General features: G+C 46.7%; 1 pseudogene; it reads left to right on the top strand.

Moving 5' to 3' along the window:
- The window catches only part of LOC112071956 (plexin-A1-like), a 152655-nt pseudogene that overhangs the window by 99247 nt on the left and 43288 nt on the right, over positions 1-10120 (top strand).

Here is a 10120-nt window from a genome sequence, read left to right as displayed (position 1 = left end):
CAAGAGGAGCAGAGAGACACAGAGGGGAACAAGAGGAGCAGAGGGGAACAAGAGGAACAGAGGGGATCTAGAGGGACAGAGGGGATCAAGAGGAACAGAGGGGAACAAGTGGAACAGAGGGGATCAAGAGGAACAGAGAGGACCAAGAGGGACAGAGGGGATCAAGAGGAACAGAGGTGAAGAGAGAGAAACAGAGGGGGACAGAGAGGAGCAGAGTGGAACAAGAGGAACAGAGGGGATCAAGAGGAACAGAGGGGAACAAGAGGAACAGAGGGGATCAAGAGGAACAGAAGGGAACAAGAGGAACAGAGGGGATCAAGAGGAACAGATTGGATCAAGAGGACCAGAGGGGATCAAGAGGAACAGAGGGGAACAGAAAGAAGCAGAGGAACAAGAGGAATGAAAAGGAACAAGAAGAACAGAGAGAAGCAGAGAGGAACAGAGGGGCACAAGAGGAACAGGGAGGAATGGAAAGGAACGGAGAGGAACAGTGAGGAACAGAGAGGAGCAGAGGGGAACAGAGAGGCAAAAGAGGAACAGAGGGGCACAAGAGGAACAGAGGGGAAGAGAGAGGGATAAGAGGTACGGAGAGGAACAAGAGGGGAACACCGATGAGCAACGAGGGACAGGAGAGGAGCAGAGGGGAACAGAAAGGCAAATGATTAACATAGGGGAACAAGAGGACCAAGACGAACAGAGGGGAACAAGAGGAAAAGATGGGGAAGAAAGAGGTACAGAGATGAGCAGAGAGGCAAAGGAGGAACAGAGGGGAACAAGAGGAACAGAGGGGAACAAGAGGGACAGAGGGGAAGAGAGAGGTACAGAGAGGAGCAGGGTGGAACAGAGAGGAACGGAGAGGAGCAGAGAGGAACAGAGAGGAGCAGAGTGGAACAGAGAGGAGCAGAGTGGAACAGAGAGGAACAGAGAGGAGCAGAGTGGAACAGAGAGGAGCAGAGTGGAGCAGAGAGGAGCAGAGAGGAACGGAGAGGAACAGAGAGGAACAGAGTGGAACAGAGAGGAGCAGAGTGGAGCAGAGAAGAGCAGAGTAGAACGGAGAGGAGCAGAGTGGAACAGAGAGGAGCGGAGTGGAACATAGAGGAACAGAGAGTAGCAGAGAGGACGGAGAGGAGCAGAGTGGAGCAGAGAGAGCAGAGAGGAACAGAGAGGAGCAGAGTGGAGCAGAGAAGAGCAGAGAGAAGCAGGAGAGGAGCAGAGTGGACAGAGAGGAAGAGAGGAACAGAGAGGAGGCAGAGAGGAGCAGAGTGGAACGAGAGAGGAGGCAGAGAGGAGCAGAGTGGAAGCAGAGAGGAGCAGAGAGGAGCAGAGAGGGAGCAGAGTGAGCAGAGAAGGAGCAGAGAGGAGCAGAGTGGAACAGAGAGGAGCAGGGAGGAACAGAGAGGAGCAGAGAGGAACAGAGAAGAGCAGAGAGGCAAAAGAGGAACAGAGGGGAACGAGAGGCAGAGGGAACGAGAGGAAAGAGGGAACGAGAGGAACAGAGGAACGAGAGGAACAGAGGAAACAGAGAGAGACAGGACTGCTATCATATCCTCACAGCAGAGCCATCTAGGTGTGAAGAAGACACTCATCCTGTCTCTCTCCTGTCCTGTTCTGCTGGTCTGTCCTTGCTGGGCCTGTCTCTGCTGTCCTGTCTCTGCCTGGTCCTGTTCTTGCCTGGTCTGTTCGCTGTCTGTCTCTGCCTGGTCTGTTCCGCTGGTCCTGTCTTGCCTGGTTGCTCTGCCTGTGTGGTCTGCTGGTCCTGTCTCTGCTTGTGCCTGTTCTGCTGGTCCTGGCTCTGCCTGGTCCTGTCTTGCTGGCTCTGGTCTGCCTGGTCCTGTCTCTGCCTGGTCTGGTCTGCCTGGTCCTGTCCTCTGCCTGGTCTGGCTCTGCTGGTCCTGTCTCTGCCTGGTCTGGGCTCTGCCTGGTCCTGTCTGTGTCTGTTCTCTCTCTCCTGTCTCTGCCTGGTCCTGGCTCTGCCTGGTCCTGTCTCTGCCTGGTCATGTCTCTGCCTGGTCCTGGCTCTGCCTGGTCCTACAATACAAAACTGACTGGTGAATGACATGGCGTCGGGTTGGTCTCACACTGGGCGTCATGGTGTGATTGCATGTTGTAAACGGGCACATGAATAAAGCATGGAGGTGGCGGCGAGGAGAACAGGGATCACCCGGTGTTTGGTGTCCGTTGTGTCGTGGGCGACTAATCGTGGCCTTTAAAGTTTAATGTGGGCCTACCAAGAGAGTTATCAGGAGCAGGGTTAGAATGCTGGAGTCCAATGCCTCTCTCATTAATGATGTATGGACATCACACTGCTGCAGTAGGGTAGTAGGCTGGGATGTTATGTTGGGATTCCATGTCCTGCCCAGATTGTGTCAGAGCAACACTCTACTGATTTAACACACAGAGTGGTTCAAATCAAATCAAATGTATTTATATAGCCTTCTTAATCAGCTGATATCTCAAAGTGCTGTAACAGAAACCAGCCTAAAACCCCAAATAGAAGCAATGCAGGTGTAGAAGCACGGTGGCTAGGAAAAACTTCTTAAAAGGCCAAAACCTAGGAGAAACCTAGAGAGGAACCAGGCTATGAGGGGTGGCCAGTCTCTTCAGGCTGTGCCGGGTGGAGATTATAACAGACAATGGCCAAGATGTTCATAAATGACAGCATGGTCAAATAATAATAATCACAGTAGTTGTCGAGGGTGCAACAAGTCAGCACCTCAGGAGTAAATGTCAGTTGGCTTTTCATAGCGATCATTCAGAGTATCTTCTACCGCTCCTGCTGTCTCTAGAGAGTTGAAAAAAGCAGGTCTGGGACAGGTAGCACGTCCGGTGAACAGGTCAGGGTTCCATAGCCGCAGGCAGAACGTTGAAACTGGAGCAGCAGCACGGCCAGGTGGACTGGGGACAGCAAGGAGTCATCATGCAGGTAGTCCTGGTTGAGGTCATTATGGAAATGGGTTTCTTGTAACAGAGGCAAGGGAATGTGTTGATGAGTTCAATTAGGACAGAGTGTTCAGGTCAGATCACTGAATAAGGCTGTAAAAAACTGAAATAAACTGAAAAAACTGAAATAAACAACAAACTGAAATAAACTGAAACAAACTGAAACAAACTGAAACAAACTGAAACAAACTGAAATAAACTGAAACTAACTGAAACAAACTGAAGAAGAAGATGTGGAGACGAGTATTAATTAAGTAGATTGGTGGTTGGTCTTTATGACACGGTGTGTGTTGATTGGGTGAAAGGCTGGGTGAAGGGTTTGACACTCCTCTGACTTGGTGCCCAATGGGAGGAGGCACAGTGCTGAGAGAAGGAGGTGCAGGACCTAAATGAGACGTGTCAGGGAACAAATTGAAATGCAATTTCACTTACTCTCCATCGCTCTCCATCGCTCTTCACGCCTAAATTCTGCACTTATTTCATGTGTAAATTAATCTAGATCTTCCCTCCCTCAGGTCAACCAACACTCTGTTGTGTGTGTGTGTGTGTGTGTGTGTGTGTGTGTGTGTGTGTGTGTTGTTTGTGTGTGTGGTGTGTGTGTGTGTGTGTGTGTGTGTGTGTGTGTGTGTGTGTGTGTGTGTGTGTGGTGGTGTGTGTGTGTGTGTGTGTGTGTGTGTGTCTGTGGGGGGGTTGTTTTCTTCTGGTCTCAATACCAAGGCAACTCTTCTGAGTGTATTCTGTGACTGGGTGAAGGGTGAAGTTCTCTGTCTCTTACTCCCTCCATCGTATGGATCTGTCTCTGGCTGACACAGTGCTGTGAATACTGACACTGAATGTTCAGGTTCTGTGAGGCCTGTAGATACTGACCAGCTTTAGTTTCTCTCTCCCTCTTTCCAGTACGACTATGAGGGTAATGACCTAAGTGACCTGCCTGTGGATCTCTCTGTGGTGTGGAATGAAAACCAAGTCATCGACAACCCCTTCAACATACAAGGTAAAACCTATCTCCTCTTCGCCACATCCTCCCTTGCTGCTTCCTCTCCTCTCTCACCTCCTCACTACACTTTTTTAAATCCCTAAGATCCGATTGGAGAGGCCCCTTCCTCTCCGGCAGCACGTCTTTGAAAGGGAATGAAAGTGTTTTTTCGCATGGCTACGGCTTTTGCTAGGCCCCGCTGGGTTCAATAGCGTTATCTCTTTTAGCGCTGTCTGCAGTAACTCCGACGCGCTCCTCCAAAACAACACGCAGCAGACAAATAGAGTGTTGATGGAGGGAAGTCGTGGAGGACAACACAGCCCTTTAATCCTCTGATCTGGCAGGTCTGGGGTCAGATCCTGCTATTGCTGCTCAGGAGGCTCATCCTGCTGGATGGAGAGCCAGGTCTCAGTCATCACTAGGGAACAGAGATAGTCAAGTAGCACTGTCTTTAAGATAAGCATGTTGATCACACATGGAGCCAACATGATCCTTTACCAGTGGGGTATGGAGGGATGCAGCAGGAGATAGATCCAGTCTTTCCCCACCATGTGGCCTAGCTGGGTGTTAACCCTAGCTGGGATTAGTTAGTTGATACCCTTTCTGACATATTTAGCTGGCAGAGAGACAGAGGTAATATATTATAAGGATGTCAGATACCCCACTCTGATCATTGGATCAAGGTCATATGATCTGACCCCGCTGCACACGCTTTTTTTTCCTAATTGCGTTTATCGCTTGGCCTCATTTGTTTAATTGGCGTTTGCGGCCCGCACTCCGCGTGTTGGTGTTGGGGCGGCTGGGCCTGTACGAGGCTGACGCCCGGCTCTGGTCTAAGGTGTCTGTCTGGCTGCTGTAAAAGTCTTTACATTAAAGGCGAGTGGATTACATTGACCCCTCTCTCTCAGTAATGTAAGATAAGTCAAGGTCTTAAAGAGCAGACGGTGGGACATCATGTCCTTTAGCATCACCTTGGACGCTGAGACTTAACCCCTCTGTATTCTACCTGTCAGCGGTTTCCACGACCTCTGGAACTACAAACCCAATGTCTCCTGTTGGAATACGGTGTTTCCATAGTAACATAGTAACATCTGTTAAAGCTGGAACAGAAATGAAGAATATAAACTTTCTTAGTGACTGCTGTGCGGAGGCCACTGTGCTCTGCCCAAACTTCCACGCTTAATTTGACATGTTGAAACTTCCCCAAACTAAATGTTAAACTAGCCCTGCTCATTCAAGCCGTACAAAGACCTTCTCCTCCCTTTCCCCACCATTCCCTGTGTTCTTCTCTCTTTTTCTCTCCCTCCCTCCCTCCCTCCCTCCCTCCCTCATTTCGTGAATCACAGTGAATTTCCCATCTCTGCCAGACTGCCCGAGAAAGCCCAGCTTTGCCCAGGTGTAAAGTGTAAATGTTCATGTAATTAAATAATTCATTTGGTTCAGTTTAATTAGCACAGCCCTACTTTTTAGCTTTGCCGTGTCAAATCAGATTATCAGGCAGGGCTGCAGCAGGCGGATGGATACGCAGTCTCCTTTGAAATCCTGTGTCCGCCTGTCTGTGGAGCGCCGGGCCTGCTGTTTGTTTTTCACCCTCTCTCTCTCTCTCTCTCTCGTTTCCTTCTCTCTACCTCTGCTTCCTCTCTCTCCTTTTCTCTCTGTCTCTCTTCCCTCTATTTTCTCTCTCTCACGCACTCTCTCTATTTATCTCCTTTTCTCTCTGCTCTCTCTCCATCTTTCTCTCCCTACACCACAGATGCATATGGCTTTAGGAGGGACCTGCTATCCCTCTCTATTTCTTTCTAAAAGATAACAATTCCTGCTGCTAATTCCTAATTCTTTCAAAAGCATAATTCTGAGTGTTAGTGTCCCCCCCATAACAAGGTGTTTTCATTTCTTATTTAATTTCTTGTTTTTCACGCAACAGCATGAAGGTGGTGAAACAAAGTTATTCTCACACAACAATGTAACTCTTATTGCAATGCCTGTGAGACTAAACGTCATCTCTACTTTTGTCCTCTCTCTCTGTTTCTCAGCCCACCTGTATAAGTGCTATGCGCTGAGAGACAGCTGTGGGATGTGTCTGAAGGCTGACCCCAGGTTCGAGTGTGGCTGGTGTGTCCAGGAGAAGAAGTGCTCTCTGAGGCAGGAGTGTGCCCCGCTGGACAGCAGCTGGATGCACCCCACCGCTGGCAACAGCCGCTGTACACACCCCAAGATCACCAAGGTGAGACTCTGTGTATATGTGTGTGTGTGTCTGTCTGTCTGTCTGTCTGTCTGTCTGTCTGTCTGTCTGTCCTGTCCTGTCCTGTCTTCCCCCTTTTTTTTGGGTTTCTTTTTTTTTTTCCTGGTTTTTTTTCCCCCCTGTCGGTCGGTCGGTCTGTCGGTCAGTCAGTGTGTGTGTGTGTGTGTGTGTGTGTGTGTGTGTGTGTGTGTGTGTGTGTGTGTGTGTGTGTGTGTGGTGTGTGTGGTGTGTGTGTGTAGGATCCAGTGCTAATCTAATGCTGAGTGAGAGCTAGACCTCTCATGGAGTCTATCTCTCACTCCACCTACCCACAGAGATGATATAATCTCTCACTCGCACCGACCCACAGTGATGAGTCTATCTCTCACTCCACCTACCCACAACGATGAGTATATCTCTCACTCACCCTAACCCACAGTAAACGTGTCTATCTCACTCCACCACCCACAACGATGAGTCATCTCTCACTCCACCTACCACAGAAGATGAGTATATCTCTACTCCTACCACCGACCCACAGTGATGAGTCTATCTCTCACTCCACCTACCCACAACGATGAGTATATCTCTCACTCCACCTACCCACACGATGAGTCTATCTCTCACTCCACCTACCCACAGTAACGTCTATCCTCACTCCAGCCTACCCACAGTAACGAATCTATCTCTCACTCCACCTACCCACAGTAAGAGTCTATCTTCACTCCACCTACCCACAGTAACAGGTCTATCTCTCACTCCACTACCCACAGTAACGAGTCTATCTCTCACTCCACCTACCCACAGCGAGATTATATCTCTCACTCGCTACCCACAGACGATGAGTCATCTCTCACTCCACCTACCACAGTAATCGAGTCTATCTCTCACTCCACCTACCCACAGTAACGAGAGTCTATCTCTCACTCCACCTACCACAGTAACGAGTCTACCTCTCACTCCACCTACCCACAGTAACGAGTCTATCTCTCACTCCACCTACCCACAAGCGATGAGTTCTATCTCTCACTCCATCCACCTACCCACAGCATGATTCTATCTCTCACTCCACCTCAGAAATGAGTTTATCTCTCACTCCACCTACCCACAGCGATGAGTCTATCTCTCACTCCACTACCCACAAAAATGAGTCTATCTCTCACTCCACCTACCCACAATGATGAGTCTATCTCTCACTCCACCGACTCACAGTGATGAGTCTAATCTCTCACTCCACCTACCCACAACGATGAGTCTATCTCTCGCTCCACCTACCCACAACGATGAGTCTATCTCTCACTCCACCTACCCACAGTAACGAGTCTATCTCTCACTCCACCTACCACAACGATGAGTCTACTCTCACTCCCCACTACCCACACGATGAGTCTATCTCTCACTCCACCTACCCACAACGATGAGTCTATCTCTCACTCCACCTACCCACAGCGATGATTCTATCTCTCACTCCACCTACCCACAACGATGAGTCTTTCTCTCACTCCACCTACCCACAGCGATGAGTCTATGTCTCACTCCACCTACCCACAACGATGAGTCTATGTCTCACTCCACCTACCCACAACAATGAGTCTATCTCTCACTCCACTACCCACAACGATGAGTCTATCTCTCACTCCACCTACCCACAACGATGAGTCTATCTCTCACTCCACCTACCTACAACGATGAGTCTATGTCTCACTCCACCTACCACAACGATGAGTCTATCTCACTCCATACCCACAACAATGGATCTATCTCTCACTCCACCTACCCACAGCGATGATTCTATCTCTCACTCCACCGACCCACAAAGACGTAGTCTATTCTCTCACTCCACCTACCCACAGACGATGAGTATATCTCTCACTCCACCTACCCACAACGATGAGTCTATGTCTCACTCCACTACCACACACGACGAGAGTCATCTCTCACTCCACCTACCCACAACGATGAGTCTATGTCTCAACTCCACCTACCCACAACGATGAGTCTTATCTCTCACTCCACCTACCCACAACGATTGATATACTCTCACTCCACCTACCCACAACGATGAGTCTATCTCTCACTCCACCTACCCACAACGATGAGTCTTTCTCTCATTTTACATTTTCACAAAATGATTGTTGACATATATTTTACATTTGTAACTGAAAGCATAATTGAAAATAATGAATTGAAGTTAGCACACTTGTGACATTTTGGCCTTACCCAGACCTCCTTTAAGACCTCCTTTAAGACTCTATCATGTTTAATCTGTAGGTACTACAAAGCAAGAATTGATGTCAACTGCTTGTTCTGTAATATCAGTAGTGTTTTGATTTCAATAAAACATATCTTACATAAATGTAGGAATACTGAAAAATATTAACATGAATATTGAAAATATACCATTTTGGAAAAATATACATTTTTTTATGCAGTATATTGTTGGACCAAATATACTGTACAAGCTTATCAGAGTTCCAGAGTGGAATCTCTACTACTGGTAAAGTGATGGCCCATTTTATAAAGAGAAATTGACATAGTAAAAAAAGAAAACTGATATTCAAATCGGAATACTACTCATATTACAGAGCAAGCGGTAAAGCTTCATATAACACGTTCTGCTTTGTAGCATCTACAGATGAAACATTATGTCTTAAACAGGCCAACATATCACAAATATTCCAACTTCAATTAATTATTCCACAATTATGCTTTCAGATACAAATGTCAAATATGTCAACAATTGTTCCCTCAAAGGATCATTCTATGTAGAACATTTTGTGAAAATGTCCAGAATCATGGTCTTGTTATGTACTAGTTTCATCATGAATCATCCAATTATTACATAGAAATGCTGTTTTTTACACCTTGATAGGTAATTGTGTCATTTGGTAGTGATCTCTCTCTCTCTCTCACTCTCTCAATTCAATTCAATTGACTTTATTGACATGGCAAGTTCATTATTACTTACATTGTCAAAGTATACATATCGAAAAATAAAAATCAAATATATATGTATATATATACAAAATATATATATATTTATATATAAATAAATGGTGGYARCAACAGTAATAATAATAGTAGTAGTGGACATGGGATTACCATTAACAGCAACTACAACAACAATATTAATCAGAACAACAATACATTAAATCAATGGTAGTAGACCAGTGTCAATATGACTTGAGAAGACATATGACCTGGTATGAAAGAAAAAACAAAACTAAGCTAAATGGGAAATATTATCAACATTACTTTGCATTTTTCACTGGCTGTCCCTCAGGCTGTGGCAGGAGGACACATATTTGGCTGCCAAAACTGCACATTTTGGCTTTTCACCCAATAAATATTTGATTTTTTCTTCATCTTTTATAGTTTCAAATTCTTTGTATTGAGTTATAATTTTGGGAAAGAAATATGCTCTTAGGTCTGAGTATTTGTCACAGTGTAGTAGGAAATGCACCTCTGTCTCTACCTCTCCCCTGGAGCAGAGTGAGCACAGCCTGTCCTCTCTGGGCAGCCAGGTTTTTCTGTGACGACCGGTCTCTATAGCCAGACTGTGCTCACTGAGTCTGTACCTAGTCAATGTTTTCCTCAGTCACAGTGGTCAGATAGTCTGCCACCATGTACTGTCTGTTTAGAGCCAAATAGCATTGAAGTTTACTTTGATTTTTTGTGGTGTCTTTCCAATAGGTTATATATTTTTCTTTTTGTTTTGTGATGATTTGGTTGGGCCAGATTTTCTGAGGGCTGTCCCTAGGCTCTATGGGGTTGGTTTGAGTTGGTGAACTGAGCCTCCTCTCTCTCTCTATCTCTCTCTCTCTCTCTCTCTTTCTCTCTCTGAAATGGCACCCTATGTTCATGAAAGCTCAGAGGCACCTGTTCTGTGATATGGTTGTAATAAACAGACGTGGACCTTGACTCTGTCCTTGTTAACACATTTGTGTTATTATGTTATGTCAACCTATACTAACGACAACTTC

This window comes from Salvelinus sp. IW2-2015, unplaced genomic scaffold (genome assembly GCF_002910315.2).
Source record: "Salvelinus sp. IW2-2015 unplaced genomic scaffold, ASM291031v2 Un_scaffold1784, whole genome shotgun sequence".
In the NCBI taxonomy this organism is placed as follows: domain Eukaryota; kingdom Metazoa; phylum Chordata; class Actinopteri; order Salmoniformes; family Salmonidae; genus Salvelinus; species Salvelinus sp. IW2-2015.
This window is presented reverse-complemented; position numbering and strand designations above follow the sequence as displayed.